Genomic DNA, 26901 nt, shown 5'->3' with positions numbered 1-26901 from the left:
CGCACGGCATATGCGTCATTTTTGACCTAGCGCCTTGACGTGACATCCGAGCAGAGCAGGGCAGTGTACAGGTAAGAAAATCAGATTTTTTTTGTCTTTTCGACCATTTTGCTTTTTATCAATTTGGGAAGGAATTTGTCGTTCTGAATTTATATAATCTGTAGATGTGCGTCATAACAGAATATAATACATTATACGTAGTGTAATTATATTCAGCTGTGAGCGCTTTTGAAGTGTGCTGTGTTTTGAAAGTGTTTGTTTATTTGCCTGTCAGTGTCAACAAAATGACACGTTTATCTAGTCTAGGTTTGTGACAGTCAATGTTAAGATGGTGACAGTTATTTGTTGATAGAGCAAATTGATCGTTTTAGAATGTCTACGTGATGTTGTGCATGGTTTTCTCAGATATTGAAATGTGACACTTGCTCTATAGATGATTTTCTGAAAAATACGTTTGAACTGCACAAACCCTGGCTGCGACCTCTGCACATTCTCAAGAATGTTATCTAAAATATTTTCTAGTAGACTACATCAAGAGATTGGATGACTCAGGGATTGCTTGCATCAATACAACTCTCCACCCATCCCCTGTTATTTCCACTCTTTCTTCTAGGGAAGCATAAAGTGCCTTAGACCGAATGAGTGTCCCCAACTACACAGAGGAAAGTATGAGCAGAGGATGGAGCAGTTCCGCTGGACGTACACAGGAGGAAAGTGTCCTTCAACTGGAAAGACATGGTCATGTTCCTTGAGGGAGAGGACTGCTAGCATTGAAAGTACGCTATGCAGTAAAGGAAGGCTAACCTATATCATAGCCTTTTATGTGTAAATAGGTTATGTAAAGAAACACTGACAATGGTGACTGACTGACTGTTAGACTTATTCTTAGAGGAGTATCTACCATGGTGGATAAATGAAGATATCACATAAAGGCTGTTTACCATTAAAAAAAGGTTGGTCACAGTTCCGGTCTACGTAAGGAGTGGCTTTCCCATACGCACCAATGCAATAGCAGCCGGGTCTGGTCTAGTTAGTTCATTGACTGTATATGAACCAGAAAAATATCTCGCTTCCTCTTCAGTCACAGGTATCTACCACAAATCACGTGACAATATTTTTGCCCACAATTCCAGAACAACACGTGCTCCGGACGTTAAAGAACGAGCGTATCTTTGCTTGGCAGCCCGGCGAAGACCTGTCCACGGAGTAGATGTGTGTCACGTTCAGACGCTGTAAACAGATGTTCCGGTACGACTTCCTGACACGCGATGACATCATGGGGAAGCCGTGGAGGACAGTGGTGCTGAATGACTGGGCATGTGTGACTGGCCCCTGGGTGCCAACTATTTGAATCCTTAACAAATGGGTGAGTTTAGATGGATCGATGGGCTAAGAGGAGCGAAAGAGAGAGATGGGGATACAGAAATTGCCTGGGCATGTACAGCTGGTCACTGGGGGAAAAGTTCCTTCCCAACAAATGGGTGAGTTTGGATAGATGGGAGGAGAAAGGATGCATGAATTTTGTTTTCTTTATCTAATCTGCAGGGACCAGTCAAAACAGTAGTGTTACGGTAGTGTCTCAAAGACTTGGTTAGACATCATCAAATCAAATTGTATTAGTCACATGTGCCGAATACAACACGTGTAGACCTTACAGTGAAATGCTTACTTACAAGCCCCTAACCAACAATGCAGTTTAAAAAATCATAATAAGAAGAAAAAAGAACAAGGAATAAAGAGCAGCGGTAAAATAACAATAGTGAGGCTATATACAGGGGGTACCGGTACAGGGTCAATGTGCGGGGGCACTGGTTAGTCGAGGTAATTGAGGTGATATGTACATATAGGTAGAGTTATTAAATTGACTATGCATATATAATAACAGAGAGTAGCAGCGGTGTAAAATAGGTGGGGGGGGGGGGGGATGCAAATAGTCTGGGAAGCCATTTGATTAGATGTTCAGGAATCTAATGGCTTGGGGGTAGAAGCTGTTTAGAAGCCTCTTGGACCTAGACTTGGCACTCCGGTACCGCTTTTGAAGAAGCATCATATGGAGTAATGCATGTCTTTATCTTCTCAAGAGACATGATATGAGAGATTATTACAGTGTAAGCATGGCTTTGTTCTGGTTCAGATGTTTGGTGGGACAGTAGCCAACTCCGGATCCCAGAGACATAGCCAGTTTGTACAGGATACAGAGGACATGACAGTAGACAAACAATCAGCATACACATTCATTCATATCTACCTTCTCCCTTTGAAATGTATTGGAAGCCATGTAAACACGTCTAAACAGTGATTTCATAGTGGCAGGTTATTGCTGTTCAGTGTGTTATGCATGTATGCACTTTTCCCTGGATGCTGCTAACTGCTAGAATGCTGCACCTAAAAGGCAACTTCCAGTTGTTACCACACTACCACACAATGTTACATTTAAGCAGACACACTTATCCAGAGTGACCTACAGTAGGGAGTGCATACATTTGTCATAATTTTTTCAAACTGGTCCCCCGTTGGGGATTTGAACCCACAAGCCTGGCGTTGCAAGCATCATGCTCTACCAACTAGGCATTGACCCAAATGTTCTCCATAAAAACAAACAGAGAAAAAAAACCTAAAAGGTAGACAGTAGAGAAACAGATTGCACATCGCCCATAGATAAACAGGTATGGAGACAATACGACTACAGGCTATTTATTTCTCTACTTCAATAAACATATATCCAGTGACACAAAACTGTTGAAATACAATGACACGCCAGTTCAATACAACTTCTGGTGTCCGAAGTCCTGTAAGCTGCACCTGTTGTTGTTCCCCTCCAATACCAGAGCTATGAGGACCACAGCCAAGTACGATCCTAGTACACAGGTGGGTGGGACACAAACACTGGTTATTTCGTATTTGTAATAAAAATAAATACACTGACTTATATAAAAACGTAAATACATTGGAAACCTAACCTGGCACCATTTTGTTTTCTTCAGCAACTCAGCCATGATTCATAGAGTTAAACAACTTGAGTGTCAATGAGGATTCACTAGTAGCTAGTCTTTACTGTGAATAAACCATACTATAGTGATAAAACCTCTCCTATCCATGAATTCATAATCAACACCCCTGATTTTGAGGCTGCTAAGTTCTGGGAAGGGAGCCTGTCATGGTCTGTACTCTGATTAAAAAAGGATTGTGGATGTGATTGGTTGCGTAACCAGCAGGGCTATTGTGATCAGATTGCAGATACACTTAAAAACTAGACGATTGCTTCTCCGATTACTTTTGAATTCGGAAGAGATGTTTTGGGGGAAAAAAGGTGCATTGTGACACTTTTCTGTTTTCTCGGTGGCATTTGGTTTGGCTTTGAAAACGGTGCCAGTTTGGGTCTGTTCCACCTGAGCTTTCGAACCGCGCGCGGGTAAGGGACCACTGTGATGACACGGCAGGTTTGTTTGATGGATCCTTTTTGTCTTCTTCTGGGGCCTCTTGGGGGAAGGGTAGTCCAGAGGTAGCTGGGAGTTGTCGGGTTGCATTGCTGAGTGTTTGGGTAGTCCAAATATTACGTTGCTGATTGTTGTTTTGGACAGCTGACTAGTGGCTGTAACGGATTGCATCTGGGGAGTAACCTACCCAATAAGGTACAATTATTTCAAAATGTTGCAAGTGTACATTTGTGTGGTACTGATCCTGTGACTATTAGTACTGTTTTGGAGGAAGGGCATAGCCCCCCCCCCTTAGCAACTACCATTCTCTTACCAACTATATTATTTACGTATTTATTTGTATTTATGTATTGTATGTCTCGTTTTGCTCTATATGGAAAGAACACGTTGAATTATTTGTAATGAACATCTGCATCTTTGAAAATTACAATAAAAACATTGAAAATAATGTGGGGCACTCTCTTTCAGTGTTAGCTTGTGATGTTATATATCAAATCTTTCCAACCTATATTGATTGTGATTTATGTCTTTGACAGGTCAGAGACCCCAAGACTGCTGGTGATGCCAGGAGTGATGGTAGGAGATATGGGGGAAAAACTGTGTCAGAACGGACTGGACAATGAATAGGTTCAAAACCATTTGTTTTTATAGAAAAAAAACGATGCCTTTCATCACACCATCCTATTCTTTGGCATTCAGTCAAAATGAGAAACATTCATGTTATTATATTACTAAAGAGTCATATTCATTGTGAACTTTGGTGGTGACACTTCAAGACCACCAGAGGGCAGTATAATCCTACTTTATATGACTTAGAACGTCCACAATGTTATCTGGAACAGAACTTTCAACCATGAGAATGTTCTCTCCCAGGGTGTGCATAACATTCTCTCCCAGGGTGTGCATAACATTCTCTCCCAGGGTGTGCATAACATTCTCTCCCAGGGTGTGCATAACATTCTCTCCCAGGGTGTGCAGTTTCTACAGTACAAATGCTTAGAAATAAGCTATACAGTGTACAAAACATTAGGAACACCTTCCTAATATTGAATTGCACCCCCCCCCCCCCCCCCCTTTGCCCTCAGAACAGCCTCTTGTTGTCGGGGCATGGACTCTACGAGATGTCGAACGTGTTCCACAGGGATACTGGCCCATGTTGATTCCAATGCTTCCCACAGTTGTGTCAAGTTGGTTGAATGACCTTTGGGTGATACACACCAGAAACTGTTGAGCTTGAAAAACCCAGCAGGTTGCAGTTCTTGACACCTACTACCATACCCCGTTCAAAGGCTCTTAAATCTTTTGTCTCGCCAATTCACCCTCTGAATGGCACACATACACAATCCATGTCTTAATTGTCTCGATGCTTAAAAATCCTTCTTTAACCGGTCTCCTCCCCTTCATCTACACTGATTTGAAGTGTATTTAACAAGTGACATCAATAAGGGATCATAGATTTCACCTTGATTGACCTGGTCACTCTGTCACGGAAACAGTATTCCTAAAATGGGCTCAAAGGTTATTGGCAACTACCTAAGATATTCTTTGTTTCACCGATCAGGTTTGCAGTGTTTCACAATGGCCAAGTCCCTCTGGAAATATGCTCAATAAGATCACTGATGTCACCCTGAGGGATACTCCGTCATACCTTTTTAAGGTGAGGAAACCCACCTGCATGCACACACACTCACACACACACACACACACAGACTCCTTTCACACATACTTTTCCTCTCTGGAAAAAGGAAAGGATGAGGAAGTAGAAGTACATTTTTTACAACTAACTGCGTGTCCACGACTATGATCAAATATCTACTATTGTGTCTCAGAACCTAATAGTTTGTCATTGTAAAGTTTTAGCCAGAATTCCAACACCAACCTTCTGTAGGACTTGGCTGGGCTCTACTTATTCGTGGTGGGATGTCAAATGAAAACATATAAACAAACATTCTGGTTTGAAGTCTTCAGGCCTCCACGCCTGATCTCACAGGAAGAATCTTTCCTCTGTTTTTGTTCCAAACAAACATGGATGGGTTTGACCCGTGAAAAGAAAAATGTCTGTCTGTGTTTGCACACACAAACACACACACACACACACACAGACATGCACACATGCACTCGCACACACACAAACACACACACAGACAGACACACACACTGAGATGACACTGCATGTGCTCAAACACGTAAAAAGAAAAAGAGCGGGCCCCTCTGGGTTGACCTGAATGATGGGAACTTGGCCTTAAGAGGCTTCTGAGAAAACACCTAATGACTAGGGGAGGAGGGAGCCCTTAATCGCTCTGCGGTTAGGATTGGATCCCCAGAAAGGCCTGTATTCATTACAGAAAACCGTAACAAAATGCAGTAAAAAGTTTTGCAACGGAAAATGAAAATGAGTGTTTTGTTTTATTGGACAAGTTCAGTGTGTCCCCTACTTGTTTCAGTCCGTGTTCTTCTGTTTGGTGCCTAATGAATACGACCCTGGTCAAAATTGGCACTTTTTTACTGCTAGTTTAATGGGTAACAAGGAGCCTAGAAAAAGGGGGTGAGGAGAGTAGGAGGAAATGTTTGGAAAATTCCTCTGTACCCTTGAGACATGTAAAGGAGTCAGTCTTAACAGGACTACTCTAAACAACCTGAAACTGTTCATGTTGGTGAAAGTCAACAGAAAATGATTCACATTGATGTTAAACTTGTACATAAACTTGGAGAACTGGACTGTCTTAATCAGTTGATAGTAATTAAGTGGGATTTCCTTCTTCAATCAGTTAGTTGTTTTTTTTTAACAAGTGAATGCTGATACTCTTGAGAAGAGTTTTACCCCCTTGCATTATTCAAGGTTTATTCAAGGGCTCCACAAATAAATTCTGAAAGATATGAAAACTGGTCCGTCCACTCTCCCTCCCGTCCATCCTCCCCCCCCCGTCCATCCTCCCTCCCGTCCACTCTCCCGTCCGTCCGTCTTCCCGTCCGTCCGTCCACCCTCCCCCCGTCCTTCCACCCTCTCTCCCTCCCTCCCATCCACCCTCCCGTCTGTCCACCCTCCCGTCTGTCCACCCTCCCATCCGTCCACCCTCCCTCCCGTCCACTCTCCCGTCCGTCCACCCTCCCTCCCTCCCGTCCACTCTCCCGCCCGCCCGTCCGTCCACCCTCTCTCCCTCCCTCCTGTCCACTCTCCCTCCCTCCCATCCTTCCACCCACCCTCCTGTCCGTCCACTCTCCCTCCCTCCCTCCCTCCCGTCCACTCTCCCTCCCTCCTGTCCGTCCACTCTCCCTCCCTCCTGTCCGTCCACTCTCCCTCCCTCCCGTCCACACTCCCTCCCGTCCACCCTCCCTCCCTCCCCCTTCCTCCTGTCCACCCTCTCTCCCTCTCGTCCGTCCACCCTCTCCCTCCCTCCTCTGTATGACCCCCTAACAAGTGTTTCCCTGGGTGCCCTGTCCAGGGGCTGAGTCTCCATCTCCAGAATGGATGTTGTAAACCTGAAGCTTGCCATGACTGTAGCTATTCACTTCTCCGCCACCCGTCGTCAGTTTGGTCCCAAAGACGACCAGGAAATCCCAGTTGGTTACTCTTGGTGGACAAAATTAGTGCCAGGAGTTTTTCCGGAGACATTCCTTGGGCTATAAATCCTTTATCATTTCACTGAAGGTTACATAAATCTTCTGTGGAGCCAAGAAGGACTAGTGGTCTCTAAGGGGTCAGCCAACAGGGATCAGAATACATGATAAATAATATATAACAAACTAGTTGTTATAGCAGGGTTTGGAAAGCCAGCAATGCAAATCAATGTAATATTTTCCCAGAGACAATTGTTTCCCCCCAATTACTTTGCAATGCACCACTGTAAATCCATCTTCATGGCCTTTTGGAGTTCCAGATCGGTATGATGATGAAGGACAGAGCAACCGACAGGGAGGAAAGGAACGGGAGTGGAGGAAGGGAAAGAGGGTTAGGCAGTGATCCCAATACTTGGGAGAGAGAGAGAGGGAGGGAGAGACACAATCGGGTCCTCTCTCCTCCCCTCCTCCTCAAAACCCATTGGAGTAGAAGGTCAGAGGGGCGAGACCTCTGGCTTTCTTGTCCAATGGGTTTTCAGAAGGGGAAGAGGAGAGGACGCGAGGGGCATGCATTTGAAGTGTAGGTGTGTGTGCGCAGTATATATAGTTAGGATCACCACTTTATTTTAAGAATGTGAAATGTCAAAATAGTGGAGAGAATTATTTATTTTAGCTTTTATTTCTTTCATCACATTCCCAGTGGGTCAGAAGTTTACATACACTCAATTAGTATTTGTTAGCATTGCCTTTCATTTGTTTAACTTGGGTCAAACGTTTCGGGTAGCCTTCCACAAGTTTCCCACAATAAGTTGGGTGAATTTTGGCCCTTTCCTCCTGACAGAGCTGGTGTAACTGAGTCAGGTTTGTAGGCCTCCTTGCTCGCACACACTATTTCAGTTCTGCCCACAAATGTTCTATAGGATTGAGGTCAGGGCTTTGTGATGGCCACTCCATTACCTTGACTTTGTTGTACTTAAGCCATTTTGCCACAACTTTGGAAGTATGCTTGGGGTGATTGTCCATTTGGAAGATCCATTTGTGACCAAGCTTTAACTTCCTGACTGATGTCTTGAGATGTTGCTTCAATATATCCACTTAATTTTCCTTCCTCATAATGCCATATATTTTGTGAAGTGCACCAGTCCCTCCTGCAGCAAAGCACCCCCACAACATGATGCTGCCACCCCCATGCTTCACGGTTGGGATGGTGTTCTTCGGCTTGCAAGCCTCCCCCAGAGGACATTTCTCCAAAAAGTACGATCTTTGTCCCCATGTGCAGTTGCAAACCGTAGTTTGGCTTTTTTTATGGCGGTTTTTGAGCAGTGGCTTCCATAACCTGCCTTTCAGGTTATGTCAATATAGGACTCGTTTTACTGTGGATATAGATACTTTTGTACCTGTTTCCTCCAGCATCTTCACAAGGTCCTTTGCTGTTGTTCTGTGACTGATTTGCACTTTTCGCACCAAAGTACGTTCATCTCTAGGAGACCGAAAATACCAGTCATACCAGAGCGGTATGACAGCTGCGTGGTCCCATGTTGTTTATACTTGCATACTATTGTTTGTACAGATGAACGTGGTACCTTCAGGCGTTTGGAAATTGCTCCCAAGGATGAACCAGACTTGTGGAGGACCACAATTTTTTTTCTGAGGTCTTGGCTGATTTCTTTTGATTTTCCCATGATGTAAAGCAAAGAGGCACTGAGTTTGAAGGTAGGCCTTGAAATACATCCACAAGTACACCTCCAATTGACGTCACCTCCAACTTAGTGTATGTAAACTTCTGACCCGCTGGAATTGTGATACAGTGAATCATAAGTGAAATAATCTGTCTGTAAACAATTGTTGGAAAAATTACTTGTGTCATGCACAAAGTAGATGTCCTAACCGACTTGCCAAAACTATAGTTTGTTAACAAGAAATATGTGGAGTGGTTGAAAAACTAGTTTTAATGACTCCAACCTAAGTGTATGTAAACTTCTGACTTCAACTGTATCTGATCATTGTCCATGTAGTGAGGATTGAGTCTCCACTGGAGTCTGTCAACTCCCTGGAAGACTTTGACCTCCTTCTGGAGACTAGGTTCACTGCCACATCCACAGAGCAGTGCATGGACTCCACAGGTACACACATGCACACACACACACATACACACACACACACACATGGCACCATAATAATAGCTGGAACGGAGCATATGGAATGGCATTGAACACCTGGAAACCATGCGTTTCATGTATTTGATACGGTTCCACTGATTCCGCTCCAGTCATTAACACGAGCCCGTCCTCTCCCATTAAGGTGTCACCAACCTGTACGTGACACCCTTAGCTCTGTGCCTATGAGCAGTCAGTTCTATAAGCCGTCCACTGTTCTGGTTCTGGTGGAAAGCTATTGTCATGATGCCAGATGTAACAGCCACACTCCAGCTGCCACACCTGGTAGAGGGTAAGCAAAGCCACGCCAACCCTCTGAATGACCCCAGACACTGGCTAGGCCCCAGACCCCTGTTCAATTGTAGAGGGCTGTAATAAAATTGTCAATTAAAAAGCAACTAAACAAATGCAAATAGAATGTGTTGAATCGAAAACACGCACACACACACACCGGCTCCATGCTGTGTTTTCCCTGCTATGTTCTGCATGCAGCTGTGTGAGTGAATGAATGCCCTTCCAAGGTAAAGCCATCCAGACAGCCCATGTCTCAGAGAGGGAACAGATGATGTGAACCTTGGCTAGAGCCTCACTTTCCTCATATGCCACACACACACACACACACACACACACACACACACACACACACACACACACACACACACACACACACACACACACACACACACCAAGCCCTTTCTCCCCCATCTGCAAAACATCTGGTCGGTTTATTGACATCATACCACAGAGGGTGACTCAGCCTGCGGGTCGCCTAGCAACACAGGTCAGCTCTGGCATCTAATTGGCTGGATTGGAAAGAGGAAGGGTAAAAATAAAGGCTCCCATTTTGTGTACCGGATCGGTCACAGCCTGTCACCATTGTAATGTTTATGTTGTCACAGTAAAGGCCAAGCACGTGTGTCTGTGTCATAAGAGGGAGTAGGAGGTGGAGGAGTAGAATTCAAGTGTGTGTGTGCTTGTGTTCGGCTTGGGCAGTATAGCGTATGTAACCGACGTGAAATGGCTAGCTAGTTAGCGGTGGTGCGCGCTAATAGCCTTTCAATCGGTGACGTCACTTGCTCTGAGACCTTGAAGTAGTGGTTCCCCTTGCTCTGCAAGGGCCGCGGCTTTTGTGGAGCGATGGGTAACGATGCTTCGTGGGTGACTGTTGTTGATGTGTGCAGAGGGTCCCTGGTTCGCGCCCGGGGCGTGGGGACGGACGAAAGTTATACTGTTACATTGGTGCCGTGACCTGGATTCGAACCGGGGTTGCTGAGGGAAAGGGGGGTGAGTGTAACGGATGTGAAATGGCTAGCTAGTTAGCGGTGGTGCACGCTAATAGCCTTTCAATCGGTGACGTCACTTGCTCTGAGACCTTGAAGTAGTGGTTCCCCTTGCAAAATCAAACTTCTCTTGGTAACCGCAGAGAATCACTTCCTGGATCAAGAGCCTTGCTGTCTAACATTTGTTTTGTGCGTGCAACAAACTGTAAGTAGCATTTTTGAGTTACTTGTATAACTTTATGGATGTCTGTCCTGCAAATAGTTTGTCAGAGACTATAACATTTTTGCAATGCGCTAATTAGCATTTAGCTAGCAATCGCTATGGGATTTTACATGTACTCGTTAGAATTGCTAACCTTCGGATTACAGAGGCTCAGTGGGGTTTGAAAATAGCTCCCCTTGTATTCAGTGCCGGTATTACCGACTATGCTCCCTAAAGGAGTATCTCATTCTCAATGCTTTGATGGCAATGCTTTGATTTTGTTTTTGTTATTGTTATTTCTCTTTCCTTTTTCTTTATTTTTATTAAAGTGGTTTATAAGGTTTCCTAGTAACTAACGTTGTCCAAAAAACTAAATCTACTCTAAAGCTATAATTATTTCCTTATCTGACCCTTCAAAGTTCATATGGTCTCTGGTTAGTGTTTGTGGTGTTTGTGTGTCTAAACCCTACAACCATATCCTCCTGATAATCGATCCAGATCATATGTTTGTCCTTATCATCATGTTATACACTCCTCTGCATGCCTTGGCCCTAGAAGCTGTGAAAACAGATGCACACAGACGCGCGCACACACACAAATGCGCACACACACAAATGCGCACACACACACACACACAGACGCACACATACAGACGCGCACACACACAGATGCGCACACACACACAGACAGACAAACATACACACACACACAGACACCTGCACTCGCTCAACCCCCGCTCCTCATGAAGCTATCCAAACACAACCCAGTATTATTATAGTCAGAAGGATTCAGGTCAGTCACTCACTACCTCTAACGTATGTGGGCCTTTTGTATAGGGAATCATTTACCCTGGAAAATCTTTGATACTCTGTGTGTGTGTGTATGTGTGTGTGTGTGTGTGTCTGCATTCGTTCTATGGCTTCCTTTTGTGTGAAAGCCTCCCTGTCTGTTTGAAGTCCCGCGAGGAGGCTTTGGCCCAGCCAGGGATTTCCACCACAGAACCACCGATTTCAACATGTTTCCAGGTTGACTGAAGGCTTCTCTCTTACTGTTATCAGACAGAGTGTTTGAGCTTGATGATGTATGACTTTGACAGACTGGGACTGTGTTGTCCAAGACCTCTCCCATGCTATAAGTATACTACAAATACCATCACAAAAATTATAGTGTATTTAAGCAATAAGTCACCAAGGGGGTTCACCCAATCAGCACTCAGGGCTCGACCCACCCAGTTTACAATGTATTCTTTATCACTGGAGGCTTCTAAGAGAATGTTGTTTAAACATTTTCTTGATGTTGTGTGACCTTTGGTTCCTCACAAACTGGAGCATGGTTTCCACAGGGTTGTTTTAAAGGGATACTTCAGGATTTTGGATATATGTATATACTTCACCCAGAGTCAGATGAACTTGTGGATACCATTTTTATGTCTCTGTGTCCAGTATGAAGGAAGTTAAAGGTAGTTTCATAAGCCAATGCTTACTATCATTAGTTTCTGCTAGCATGCTAATGAGCCTCATTGCCAAAATCCCGAAGTATCCCTTTCATCGTTTTCCTGTGACTTGCTAAAATATGAACTGGACTAATAAAGTCTTAATGATACTGTACACATTGGAACCATTCCTTGATTCTCTTCCCAAAGTTGTACTGTAAATATAACCTGATGAAATCTCTGAAGCTAAATTAATTTCCCAAATAATAGGTACATATTGTGTCTAAACTCAGCAAAAAAAGAAACATCCTCTTACTGTCAACTGCGTTTATTTTCAGCAAACTTAACGTGTAAATATTTGTATGAACATAACAAGATTCAACAACTGAAACATAAACTGAACAAGTTCCACAGACATGTGACCTAAAAGAAATGGAATAATGTGTCCCTGAACAAAGGGGGGGTCTAACAGTCAGTAACTGGTGTGGCCACCAGCTGCATTAAGTACTGCAGTGTATCTCCTCCTCATGGACTGCACCAGATTTGCCAGTTCTTGCTGTGAGATGTTACCCTACTCTTCCACCAAGGCACCTGCAAGTTCCCGGACATTTCTGGGGGGAATGGCCCTAGCCCTCACCCTCCGATCCAACAGGTCCCAGATGTGCTCAATAGGATTGAGATCTGGGCTCTTCGCTGGCCATGGCAGAACACTGACATTCCTGTCTTGCAGGAAATCACGCACAGAATGAGCAGTATGGCTGGTGGCATTGTCATGCTGGAGCGTCATGTCAGGATGAGCCTGCAGGATTAGTACCACATGAGGGAGGAGAATGTCTTCCCTGTAACGCACAGCATTGAGATTGCCTGCAATGACAACAAGCTCAGTCCGATGATGCTGTTACACACCGCCCCAGACCATGATGGACCCTCCACCTCCAAATTGATCCCGCTCCAGAGTATAGACCTCAGTGTAACGGTCATTCCTTTGACGATAAACGCGAATCCGACCATCACCCCTGGTGAGACAAAACCGCGACTCGTCAGTGAAGAGCACTTTTTGCCAGTCCTGTCTGGTCCAGCGACGGTGGGTTTGTGACCATAGGCGATGTTGTTGCCACTGATGTCTGGTGCAGGGACCCTGTCTTTTGGTGTTTTTCAGAGTCAGTAGAAAGGCCTCTTTAGTGTCCTAAGTTTCCATAACTGTGACCTTAATTGCCTACCGTCTGTAAGCTGTTAGTGTCTTAACGACCGTTCCACAGGTGCATGTTCATTAATTGTTTATGGTTCATTGAACAAGCATGGGAAACGGTGTTTAAACCCTTTACAATGAAGATCTGTGAAGGTATTTGGATTTTTACGAATTATCTTTGAAAGACAGGTTCCTGAAAAGGGGCCGAGTTTAAAACCTCATGAAATCTCCGAAGCCAAACTAATTTCCCCTTTTAATAGGTACATATAGTAAATATAACCTGATGTAAAAAATATATACAGTATATATATATTTAACCTTTATTTAACTAGGCAAGTCAGTTAAGAACAAATTCTTATTTACAATGACGGCTTACCCCGGCCAAACCCTAACCTGGACGACGCTGGGCCAATTGTGCACCACCCTATGGGACTCCCAATCACGGCCAGCTGTGATACAGCCTGGAATCGAACCAGGGTCTGTAGTGACGCCTCTAGCACTAAGACGCAGTGCCTTAGACCGCTGTGCCACTCGGGAACCCTGATGAAATATTTGTTTTTAGCAGAAAGGGCAAATTCACTTCCTCCATTACTTCATACTGTACACTGAGTATACAAAACATTAAGAACACCGAATAATTTTTCTTCTCTATATTCCCACCTCAGTGCTGTTGGCAGTGTATAAATGGCTGGTGTGTTTCCTTACGAGAGAGAGTCAGAGGAAGCTGGCCCAGGAGAGAAGGCTTCTGGCAAGGCTGACTTCGAGGCTCGCAGGTAAATAGTACACATACACACCATCACAACTGATGCTGTAGCGGTCATGAAATGTTGTGTTAATGGTAATAATATATGTCTGAAATTAGTTTGGAATTAGAATGAACCGTTATCATGCACCGTTCTCAGAACAGGGGCAGTGGAAAAAAATACATGTCATTTATGCACTTAAATAGCGAATGGAGAATGCTTTTCACGTGGTTCATTTTCATGCCAGCCAGGTAGACTATACTCCTGTTGTAAAGATAAACAATGTGCTTAATATTAAGAAAGTTGATAAATATATATATATATATATATATATATATATATACATTAGTTAGCCTATAGAAATCTGATGAGAACCTCCTCTTTTTAATAGAGGCCATCACTCTGTTTTCTCACGCAATTGCATAGCCTATAGAAATGTTGCACAACATGAGCTCATGGGCTCTCATGAAGTATTTGATTAGATTTTCGATTACATTTGCATTGTTGTCAGAGTGATTAGATTGACAATAGAGTGCTGAGTACCAGGCAGTTAGCAAGTTTGGTAGGCTACTAATGACCATCAGCAGTATCAGAGCTTGGAGAAGCCTAATTACCATAACTAAATGGTCACGTGGAATTTGACTGTGGTCATGACTCGTGACTGCCGGTGTGGCGGTAATACGGTCACCGTAACAGCCCTAATCACAACATGACGCCACCCCACAGCACTATGAATGAGCTAATGGTTCTATGGCGTAATAACCCAAAACAGATGGTTAAATCTATGTTAAGACTGCTAAGGTAATGTGTAAGAATGTAAATACAAACACACCTTTCTCAAGCACGTGTCATTACGTGTAGAGGGTATTTGGTGTGCGTGCGTGTTTCAAAAGCCAGCTGAGCCTTATTCTATCTAAACTTGAAGACTAAAATCACTGTCTGTGATCACTTCTGGAGGAATTTAAATATCAACACACCCTTGTCGTCACGTCATTAGGAATAGAGAGCATTTTGGGTGTGTGTGCTTGTTTCATCCTTTAGTTCAACAAAACGTTAGTTGGGCCTTATTCAATGTCAACTATACTCCCGGGTGGCGCAGTGGTCTAGAGCACTGCATCGCAGTGCTAGCTGCGCCACCAGAGTCTCTGGGTTCACGCCCAGGCTCTGTCGCAGCCGGCCGCGACCGGGAGGTCCGTGGGGCGACGCACAATTGGCCTAGCGTCGTCCGGGTTAGGGAGGGTTTGGCCGGTAGGGATATCCTTGTCTCAGCTTCTGGGTTGGAGGCGCGCTGTGTTAAGAAGCAGTGCGGCTTGGTTCATAAGGTGAATGCACCAATTTGTAAGTCGCTCTGGATAAGAGCGTCTGCTAAATGACTTAAATGTAAATGTAAACTAGGCTGGTGCTGTTGTCAACGGACGGATGTGTCTGCACCTAACTCTGACTTTTATTTGAAATCACGCACTCATGTCAATAGGAAATCGGCAAGGAAATTGGACACAGATTTAAATTTTAGTTATCATTCCAAAAATAATACGGAATGCAGGCCTTTTATCTGCTGGAAAGTGTTTTGATATTGTGTGTGTGTGTGTGAGAAAATGAGGACACTCTACAATGTACCATAGAGAATACAGTTATTCTGTTAAATATATAGCCACAGAATTTTTATTTATTTAACCAGGTAGGCCAGTTGAGAACAAGTTCTCATTTACAACTGCGACCTGGCCATGATAAAGCAAAGCAGTGCGACAAAAAACAACAACACAGAGTTACACGTGGGATAAACAAAAGTACAGTCAATAACACTACAGAAAAATCTATTTACAGTGTGTGCAAATTTAGAAGATTAGAGAGGTAAAGCAATAAATAGGCCAAAGAGGCAAAATAATTATAATTTAGCATTAACACTGGAGTGATAGATGTGCAGATGATGATGTGCAAGAAGGAATACTGGGGTGCAAAAGTGCAAATAAATAAATAACAATATGGGAATGAGGTAGTTGGGTGGGCTATTTACAGATTGGCTGTGTACAGGTACAATGATCGGTAAGCAGCTCTGACAGCTGATGCTTAAAGCTAGTGAGGGAGATATAACTCTCCAGCTTCAGTGATTTTTGCAATTCGTTCCAGTCATTGGCAGCAGAGAACTGTAAGGAAAGGCGGCCAAATGAGGTGTTGGCTTTGGGGATGACCAGTGAATATACCTGCTGGAGCGCGTGCTACGGGTGGGTGTTGCTATGGTGACCAGTGAGCTGAGATAAGGCAGGGCTTTACATAGCAAAGACTTAAAGATGACCTGGAGCCAGTGGGTTTGGCGACGAATATGAAGCGAGGGCCAGCCAACGAGAACATACAGGTCGCAGTGGTGGGTAATATATGGGGCTTTGGTGACAAAACGGATGGCACTATGATAGACTACATCCAGTTTGCTGAGTAGAGTGTTGGGGGCTATTTTGTAAATGACATCGCCGAAGTCAGGGATCGGTAGGATTTTACGAGGGTATGTTTGACAGCATGAGTGAAGGAGGCTTTGTTGCGAAATAGGAAGCCGATTCTAGATTTAATTTTGAATTGGAGATGCTTAATGTGAGTCTGGAAGAAGAGTTTACAGTCTAACCAGACATCTAGGTAGTTGTTCTAAGTCAGAACCATCCAGAGTAGTGATGCTACATGGGCGGGCGGGTGCCGGCAGCAATCGGTTGAAGAGCATGCATTTAGTTTTACCAGCATTTAAGGGCAGTTGGAGGCCACGGAAGGAGTGTTGTATGGCATTGAAGCTCATTTGGAGGTTTGTTAACACAATGTCCGAAGATGGGCCAGATGTATACAGAATGGTGTCGTCTGCGTAGAGGTGGATCAGAGAATCACCAGCAGCAAGAGCAACATCATTAATATATACATAGAAAAGAGTCAGCCCAAGAATTGAACCCTGGCCAGGTCGATGAAGACGGCTGCACAGTACTGTCTTTTATCGATGGCGGTTATGATTTAGTTTAGGACCTTGAGCGTGGCTGAGGTGCACCCATGACCAGCTCGGAAACCAGATTGCATAGCGGAGAAGGTACGGTGGGATTCAGAATGGTCGGTGATCTGTTTATTGACTTGGCTTTCGAAGAATTTAGAGAGGCAGGGCAGGATGGATATAGGTCTATAACAGTTTGAGTCTAGAGTGTCTCCCCTTTGAAGAGGGGGATGACTGCGGCAGCTTTCCAATCTTTGGGGATCTCAGACGATACGAAAGAACGGTTGAACAGGCTAGTAATAGGGGTTGAAACAATTTCGGCGGATAATTTTAGAAAGAGGTCGAGATTGTCTAGCCCAGCTGATTTGTAGGGATACAGATTTTGCAGCTTTCAGAACATCAGCTGTCTGCATTTGGATGAAGGAGAAGTGGGGGAGGGGGGGCTTGGGCAAGTTGCTGCAGGGGGTGCAGAGCTGTTGGTAGGGGTAGCCAAGTGGAAAGCATGGCCAGCCGTAGAAAAAAGCTTATTGAAATGATCGATTATCGTAGATTTATCAATGGTGACAGTGTTTCCTAGCCTCAGTGCAGTGGGCAGCTGCGAGGAGGTGTTCTTATTCTCCATAGACTTTTCAGTGTCCCAAAACTTTTTGGAATTAGTGCTACAGGATGCAAATTTCTGTTTGAAAAAGCTAGCCTTAGCTTTCCTAACTGACTGTGTATATTGGTTCCTGACTTCCCTGAAAAGTTGCATATTGCGGGGGCTATTCGATGCTAATGCAGAACGCCACAGGGTGTTTTTGTGCTGGTCAAGGGCAGACAGGTCTGGATTGAACCAAGGGTTATATCTGTTCTTAGTTCAACATTTTTTGAATGAGGCATGTTTATTTAAGATGGTGAGGAAAGCACTTTTAAAGAGCAACCAGGCATCCTCTACTGACGGGATGAAGTCAATATCCTTCAAGGATACCTGGGCCAGAACGATTAGAAAGGCCTGTTCACTGAAGTGTTTTAGGGAGCTTTTGACAGTGATGAGGGGTGGTCGTTTGACCGCGGACCCATTATGGGCGCAGGCAGTGATCGCTGAGATCCTGATTGAAGACAGCAGAGGTGTATTTATAGGGCAAGTTGGTCAGGATGATATCTATGAGGGTGCCCATGGTTACGGATTTATTGTTGTACCTGGTGGGTTCCTTGATAATTTGTGTGAGATTGAGGGCATCTAGCTTAGATTGTAGGATGGCCGGGGTGCTAAGCATATCCCAGTTTAGGTCACCTAACAGTACGAACTCTGAAGATAGATGGGGGCAATCAATTCACATATGGTGTCCAAGGCACAGCTGGGGGATGAGGGGGGGTCTATAACAAGCAGCAATGGTGAGAGACTTGTAGTTACAGAAATATGGATGAACACCAATGTATTTAAATGTCTTCAAGACAGGACCTTCCTTTTTTCATATATCTTCTCTGCCTCCTGAAGAATGAGGGTTTAGGAGGTTTGTGTTGGGGATAGACACGGTTATTGAAACATCTTAACGGACGTTAGTATTCGATTACTGGGGAGAGTATTCATTTTTGAGAATAAAAAAAAACAACATTCAGCCAGACTGAATGTTTATAAGAAATACTATTTAAAGAAAGACGCACCGGTAGCTTAGACATGTTTGCGTCCTGTCTTTCTGCAGTCGGTTCAATTGCCAATGAGAACAGGAGGGGGAGGACATTCCTGTCTTGTAGGCTGTTGTTTCATATGAATGGAGTTGTTGTTGTAGACAAGGCCGCCTCTAACGTGGCTGGCTACTGTAGCTAGCTAGCTTCTTTAAAACGATTGCGGTCAAGACCGGCACTACCAGATGGTACGATCGATAAACTGTGGCAGAAACAAGTTTGTCTAATTAGCGCGAGTCGGTTTGACTATGTTCTCTCTCTTTCTCCGTGCATCACATAGACTGTCACACACACTGGCCCCTGCTCCACTCTTGCCCCTCCCCCACCCCTCTGTTGAAACAAGCAGTGGCTCTCTCTCAAGTCGTGTGAGCAAGTCTCCATTTGAAGTTTAAAAATACATATTATTTATTTAAAACACATGTATTTTGATTATCCGGATATCTGAAAAAATATGATATTATGATATGATATATGGTAGAAGGCTGTGTATGTGGGGTGTGTGGTAGAAGGCTGTGTGTGTGGGGATGTGGTAGAAGGCTGTGTATGTGGGGTGTGTGGTAGGAGGCTGTGTGTGTGGGGTGTGTGGTAGAAGGCTGTGTGTGTGGGGTGTGTGGTAGAAGGCTGTATGTGGGGTGTGTGGTAGAAGGCTGTGTGTGTGGGGTGTGTGGTAGGAGGCTGTGTGTGTGGGGTGTGTGGTAGAAGGCTGTGTGTGTGGGGTGTGTGGTAGGAGGCTGTGTGTGTGGGGTGTGTGGTAGAAAGCTGTGTGTGGGGATGTGGTAGAAGGCTGTGTGTGTGGGGTGTGTGGTAGGAGGCTGTGTGTGTGGGGTGTGTGGTAGAAAGCTGTGTGTGGGGTGTGTGGTAGAAGGCTGTGTGTGTGGGGATGTGGGGTGTGTGGTAGGAGGCTGTGTGTGTGGGGATGTGGGGTGTGTGGTAGGAGGCTGTGTGTGTGGGGTGTGTGGTAGAAGGCTGTGTGTGTGGGGATGTGGCGTGTGTGGTAGGAGGCTGTGTGTGTGGGGTGTGTGGTAGAAGGCTGTGTGTGTGGGGATGTGGCGTGTGTGGTAGGAGGCTGTGTGTGTGGGGTGTGTGGTAGGAGGCTGTGTGTGGGGTGTGTGGTAGAAGGCTGTGTGTGTGGGGGGTGTGGTAGAAAGCTGTGTGTGTGGGGTGTGGTAGAAAGCTGTGTGGGGATGTGGGGTGTGTGGTAGAAGGCTGTGTGTGGGGGGGGGGGGGGGGTGGTAGAAGGCTGTGTGGGGGGGATGTGGGGTGTGTGGTAGAAGGCTGTATGTGGGGTGTGTGGTAGAAAGCTGTGTGTGTGGGGTGTGTGGTAGAAGGCTGTGTGTGTGGGGATGTGGGGTGTGTGGTAGGAGGCTGTGTGTGTGTGGTAGAAGGCTGTGTGTGTGGAGATGTGGGGTGTGTGGTAGAAGGCTGTGTGTGTGGGGTGTGTGGTAGAAGGCTGTGTGTGGGGATGTGGGGTGTGTGGTAGAAGGCTGTGTGTGTGGGGGGTGTGGTAGAAGGCTGTGTGTGTGGGGTGTGTGGTAGAAGGCTGTGTGTGTGTGTGGTGTGTGGTAGAAGGCTGTGTGTGTGGGGGGGGTGGTAGAAGGCTGTGTGTGTGGGGGGTGTGGTAGAAGGCTGTGTGTGTGGGGGGTGTGGTAGAAGGCTGTGTGTGTGGGGGGTGTGGTAGAAGGCTGTGTGTGTGGGGGGTGTGGTAGAAGGCTGTGTGTGTGGGGATGTGTGGTGTGTGGTAGAAGGCTGTGTGTGTGGAGATGTGGGGTGTGTGGTAGGAGGCTGTGTGGGTGGGGTGTGTGGTAGAAGGCTGTGTGTGTGGTAGAAGGCTGTGTGTGTGAGGTGTGTGGTAGAAGGCTGTGTGTGTGGTAGAAGGCTGTGTGTGTGAGGTGTGTGGTAGAAGGCTGTGTGTGTGGTAGAAGGCTGTGTGTGTGAGGTGTGTGGTAGAAGGCTGTGTGTGTGGTAGAAGGCTGTGTGTGTAGGGTGTGTGGTAGAAGGCTGTGTGTGTGTGGGGATGTGTGGTAGAAGGCTGTGTGTGTCCAATGTAACAGTATAACTTTAGACTGTCCCCTCGACACGGGCGTGAACCAGGGACCCTCTGCACACATCAACAACGGTCGCCCACGAAGCATCGTTACCCATCGCTCCACAAAGGCCGCGGCAACCAGGCAACCACAACACATTTGTCTGTTCTTGCTCATTTGGCTAGCTAAGATACTAACCTGCCAATACCTGAACACACTTTCAATGTATTCAGCATCCATTTACTGATCTGATTAAAACACAATGTCTATGTATTCATCATCATTAAAACATCTTATTAAAACACACAGTCCTTTCAGTGCTCCTATGTATGACTAACAGTAGGCTTAACAGTCATCCATTGATTTAATTATACACTCCGTCTGTAACAGCCTCTTTATCCGTTAACTCAGACAGTGTTCTTGTGTTTGAAGGGTCTGTGGAGACTAACGACAATGGCTCAGACACTGAGTTTATATATACACACACACACACACACACACACACACACACACACACACACACACACACACACACACACACACACACACACACACACACACACACAGAGTATGTTTTACTATCCTTGTGGGGACCTAAAATGTATTATTTACCCTAACCCTAACTCCTAAGCCTAAAATAACCTTTGTCCTCATGGGGACATGGGAAATGACCCTACGAGAGAGAATGTTCCTTGTTTTACTATCCTTGTGGGGACTTTTGGGTATTTCCGGTAACCATGAGGATAGTAATACAACCCCCCCCCCCCCCTCCATGCGGCTATATACTGTAAAAGGAGGGGTGGGGGGGGAGCTTTTTACTTTTAAAGGAGGGGTGGGGAAGCTTTTCACTGGGACACAGAGAGGAGAGTTTGAGGCTGCTGTCATCTTCCAGTAACACACTAACACTTCCAGTAACACAGCCAGGAGGGGTGCGGGGAGTTAAGTGTGTGTGAGTAATGCATTACCCTTGCTAACACACACATTAAGGAGGAAAGAAGTGTGTGTGTGTGTGTGTGTGTGTGAGCGAGGATAATGCATTACTCACACACACACACACATTAAGGAGGAAAGAGGTGTGTGTGTGTGTGTGTGTGTGTGTGTGTGTGTGTGTGTGTGTGTGTGTGTGTGTGTGTGTGTGTGTGTGTGTGTGTGTGTGTGTGTGTGTGTGTGTGTGTGTGTGTGAGCGAGGATAATGCATTACTCACACACACACACACACACAACACACGCACACACTTAACGTGCATGTGTGAATAATGCATTATCCTCGACTATCACACGGAAGGTGTGTGTGTGTGTGTGTGACCTGTAACATCACTGTTTTGCTAGGAGTCCACCTGTCTTTCTGGCCCCAGAAAAGGGATGTTCTGTTTTCCCTCTGTGAAGATTCAGAGATATAGACAGTCCACAACACATGGAGATGCATGATAATAAACCAGTTCTGGACACAGTGGGATAAATATGCCCTCCAGGCTGGGCTGAGTAGTAGAATCATTCAGAACAATTTTAAGCAAGTCGAAGTCAAGTTGATAATTCATCAATATCTTTATCATCATCGTGACCTTATAGCAGTACAACAGAACAGTCACAATAGTATGAGCTGTTGCGTTCTGTAGTTAGGGATAGGAGTTTTCCTGACCTCATAACTTGACCAGGAAAAACTCTTGGCCCTGGTCATGGTCAGTAGGAATAGTATTAGCAGGAGCCGGTGTTAACACGATGCTGTTGTAAACTTAATGGACATTCGCAGGTGCAACTTTTATGATGTCGTAGTTTCACAGCAGACGTTTAACTACAGTAGTGTTGCTTTATGTCGTTGACGTAATGGCATTTCTCTCCAACCTCACGCATGTGTGAGTCGGACTGCCTCTGCTCCCTATGCAGACTGTGTAGACTGTGCAAACTGTGTGTTCGTGGGCATAAAGTTTCGTTCCTCCAAGTGAACCCATAGCGCCACCATTTCAGTTCAAAATTTGTGTCCGTAGATTATAAACCCATTTATTTTTTAATTGCGTTAACACGATCCAGAGAGGCATAACAAATGCCCAGCGATGTAGATCACCATGGCAACAGCTACCCAAACCCATACTAACTAATGCTGCAGTGGTGATGTCAGTGAGATGGTGGATCTGTCCCAAATGGCCCCCCATTCCCTATGTAGTGCACCACGTTTGATTAGTGCCCATAGGGCTCTGATCAAAAGTAGTGTAGTATGTAGGAAATAGAGTGTTATTTGGGACGCAGACATGGTGTGAGTGACTGTTACCATGACAATAACAAGACATGCTGCATCAATCAACGCCCTGCCTAAAGGTGTTGCCGAAGCAACACAGCGCTGGTGATTGAACCCAGACGCACAGGGGAATTCCAGAACTTCCCAGAAGTTCTTATGGAATGGGGCGGGAAGCATTGAATATACACTCTGAATAGGGGTCAAACTCATCCACAACGAAGAGGAAAGAATCCATGGATGACTAGTGATATAGTTAATATTAAGGCAGTTGGATTTGACACGCAGGCCTTATAACACCATTATAAGCATGGTTTGATACATGCATAGCTTTCTCATAGTGCAGTTCAGGTTAGACGGGAGAAGAAAACAACATGTTGTATGGGTACTGAGCTAAAAGGTAGAGCTGCCGCTTTCAAGGAGCGGGACTCGAACCCAGAAGCGTATAAGAAATCCCACTATGCCTTCCAACTGGTCAAATGGTCAAAGACTCCAGTCACCCTGTTCATAGACTGTTCTCTCTGCTACCACATGGCAAGCGGTACCGGAGCGCCAAGTCTAGGTCCAAAAGGTTTCTTAACAGCTTCTAACCCCAAGCCATGAGACTCCTGAACAGCTAATCAAATGCCTACCCAGACTGCTCTTTTACGATGCTGCTACTCTCTGTTTATTATCTATGCATAGTCACTTTAACTCTACCTATATGTACATACCTCAATTACCTCAACTAACCAGTGCCCCCGCACATTGACTCTGTACCGGTACCCCCTGTATATAACCTCACTATTGTTATTTTACTGCTGCTCTTTAATTATTTGTTACTTTTATTTTCTATTATTTACTTAACACTTATTTTTCTTAAAACTGCATTGTTGGTTAAGGGCTTGTAAGCATTTCACCTGTTGTATTCGGCAAATAAGATTTGATTTGAAGTAATTTTAATAACGTCTTGGGTTAAATGGGCGGCGGGTAGCGGTTACGTGGTGTTGTACCAGTTACCAAAAGGCCACTGGTTCGAATACCCGAGCCGACAAGGTGAAAAATGTCTATGTGCCATTGAGCAAGGCACTTAACCCTAATTTGCTCCAGAGGCACCGTACTACAATGGTTGACTGACCCTGTAAAACAACACATTTCAATGCATCTATTTGGTGTATGTGACAATAAAATCAATATTTTTAATTGTTCTTATTATAAAGGTACAAATCATACAGACCAAAGAATGGCAACCCCTAGTCAAACTGTTATCATAACCCCCTGGAGGGTAGTCAAACTGTTATCATAACCTCCTGGAGGGTAGTCAAACTGTTATCATAACCCCCTGGAGGGTAGTCAAACTGTTATCATAACCCCCTGGAGGGTAGTCAAACTGTTATCATAACCCCCTGGAGGGTAGTCAAACTGTTATCATAACCCCCTGGAGGGTAGTCAAACTGTTATCATAACCCCCTGGAGGGTGGTCAAACTGTTATCATAACCCCCTGGAGGGTAGTCAAACTGTTATCATAACCTCCTGGAGGGTAGTCAAACTGTTATCATAACCCCCTGGAGGGTAGTCAAACTGTTATCGTAACCCCCTGGAGGGTAGTCAAACTGTTATCGTAACCCCCTGGAGGGTAGTCAAACTGTTATCATAACCCCCTGGAGGGTAGTCAAACTGTTATCATAACCCCCTGGAGGGTAGTCGAACTGTTATCATAACCCCTTGGAGGGTAGTCAAACTGTTATCGTAACCCCTTGGAGGGTAGTCAAACTGTTATCATAACCCCCTGGAGGGTAGTCAAACTGTTATCATAACCCCCTGGAGGGTAGTCAAACTGTTATCATAACCCCTTGGAGGGTAGTCAAACTGTTATCATAGTAACAGAGATCTGACTTCTGCCATAATCTACTCCTAGTCACCTTCCGTCTCTTCAGTATGAATCACTAACAAACCAGACAGGCTTAGTAAGTCACAACAACCACAGACATTACAAGCAAAGCATTACGTGTATAGCTGTGTTAAGCTGGGTTAATACAGTTTCTGGAAAGAGATTGTTATGAACGGAGGAGTTTCTGAGAAGAGCTGGTTGAGTAATGCTGCTGACTAGATGCAGTATTTATAAAAACACTGAGGTTTATGTTTTGTGACACAAAGTATATTCATATACACACACACACACACACACACACACACACACACACACACACACACACACACACACACACACACACACACACACACTACTACGTTTGCACATGTTTTTAATGTAAACTAGTGGTGATTAGTCATAGGTGAGTGTACAGCTAGATAAGATTTAACAGCTGGACTACTATGATATTATATAACATCTATCTCGCTCTGTTTCTCTGTCTATCTCTCTCTCGGTCTCTCTCGCTCTCTCTCACACATTTCCTATTCATTCCATCATCTCTCTCTCACTCTCTGTCTCTCTCACTCTACTCCGTCTCTCTCTCTCTCTCTCACACATTTCCTATTCATTCCATCATCTCTCTCTGTCTCTCTCTCACATTTCCTATTCATTCCATCATCTCTCTCTGTCATCTCTCTTAATTCCATTCCATCATCTCGCTCTCTCTGTCTCTCTCACACATTTCCTATTCATTCCATCATCTCTCTCTGTCTCTCTCCTGTGTTCTAGATGTGTAAGAAGCTGTGGTCTACGGTGATGGAGGGGAACAAGGTTCTAGAGCATCCATCCTGGTGGGCAGAGTTCACCTCAGACAAGCCTGTGGTGGGTTTTCCTCTGACCCAAGCTGTAGGGTTCTAGATCGCAGTTCTAGAGTCCCTGGTTCCCCGGACCCACCCATTGATTAATATATACACTAGATGACTGTTGAAGCCATGGTACCTCCATTTTGGAAGCTATAGAAATGAAGTCGTTGTGACGCCTCCTGGTTCGCGACGAAGCTACAGACACCTTAATGCTTTAAGTATAACTTTCAAATGATGTTATGTGAGATTAACATAAACATGTTCAATTAAAAATATATAAAAACAGTTTATTTAAAGTATACATTTTAATTACTTTATTGAAAATGCAAATATATTGAAAATGAAATACAGAAATGTCTAATGTACATAAGTATTCACACCTCTGAGTCAATACAATACAATACACATAATAATTCACATTTCCTGTTGCTGCAGGATTATTTTTCTGCTGTAGCAAACTGGCTCAAATTAAGATCCTACATCTGTATGGCCCTCAATTTACTATGGTAAAATTGGGGTAATTGTGGGAAACTGCCTATGAAGGGAAGTAGCAACACATTTGCCACACTGATCCTCAACACTGGAGCTCCCCAGGGGTGCGTGCTCAGTCCCCTCCTGTACTCCCTGTTCACCCATGACTGCATGGCCAGGCATGACTCCAACACCATCATTAAGTTTGCAGACGACACAACAGTGATAGGCCTGATCACCGACAACGACGAGACAGCCTATAGGGAGGAGGTCAGAGACCTGGCCGGGTGGTGCCAGACTAAGGAGATGATTGTGGACTACAGGGAAAGGAGGACCGAGCACGCCACCATTCTCATCGACGGGGCTGTAGTGGAGCAGGTTGAGAGCTTCAAGTTCCTTGGTGTCCACATCAACAACAAACTAGAATGGTCCAAACACACCAAGACAGTCGTGAAGAGGGCACGACAAAGCCTATTCCCCCTCAGGAAACTAAAAAGATTTGGCATGGGTCCTGAGATCCTCAAAAGGTTCTACAGCTGCAACATCGAGAGCATCCTGACTGGTTGCATCACTGCCTGGTACGGCAATTGCTCGGCCTCTGACCGCAAGGCACTACAGAGGGTAGTGCGTATGGCCCAGTACATCACTGGGGCTAAGCTGCCTGCCATCCAGGACCTCTACACCAGGCGGTGTCAGAGGATGGCCATAAAAATTGTGAAAGACCCCAGTCATAGACTGTTCTCTCTACTACCGCATGGCAAGCGGTACCGGAGTGCCAAGTCTCGGACAAAAAGGCTTCTCAACGGTTTTTACCCCCAAGCCATAAGACTCCTGAACAG

General features: G+C 45.0%; 1 long non-coding RNA gene across 2 annotated transcripts; it reads left to right on the top strand.

Moving 5' to 3' along the window:
- Positions 1 to 8: 8 nt before the first annotated feature.
- Positions 9 to 26237, top strand: LOC120030681. Of its 2 annotated transcripts, none has more exons than XR_005473664.1 (8): positions 9 to 71; positions 614 to 776; positions 1134 to 1366; positions 3974 to 4064; positions 4999 to 5094; positions 13920 to 14027; positions 25518 to 25610; positions 26027 to 26237. It is a non-coding gene; the product is annotated as an uncharacterized LOC120030681 (long non-coding RNA). The 2 variants fall into 2 exon arrangements; XR_005473665.1 differs by having other exon boundaries at positions 614 to 953.
- Positions 26238 to 26901: the final 664 nt, after the last annotated feature.

This window comes from Salvelinus namaycush, chromosome 36, assembly GCF_016432855.1.
Source record: "Salvelinus namaycush isolate Seneca chromosome 36, SaNama_1.0, whole genome shotgun sequence".
NCBI classification, from domain to species: domain Eukaryota; kingdom Metazoa; phylum Chordata; class Actinopteri; order Salmoniformes; family Salmonidae; genus Salvelinus; species Salvelinus namaycush.
Note: the sequence above shows the minus strand (reverse complement) of the source record. Positions and strands in the feature narration are given on the sequence as shown.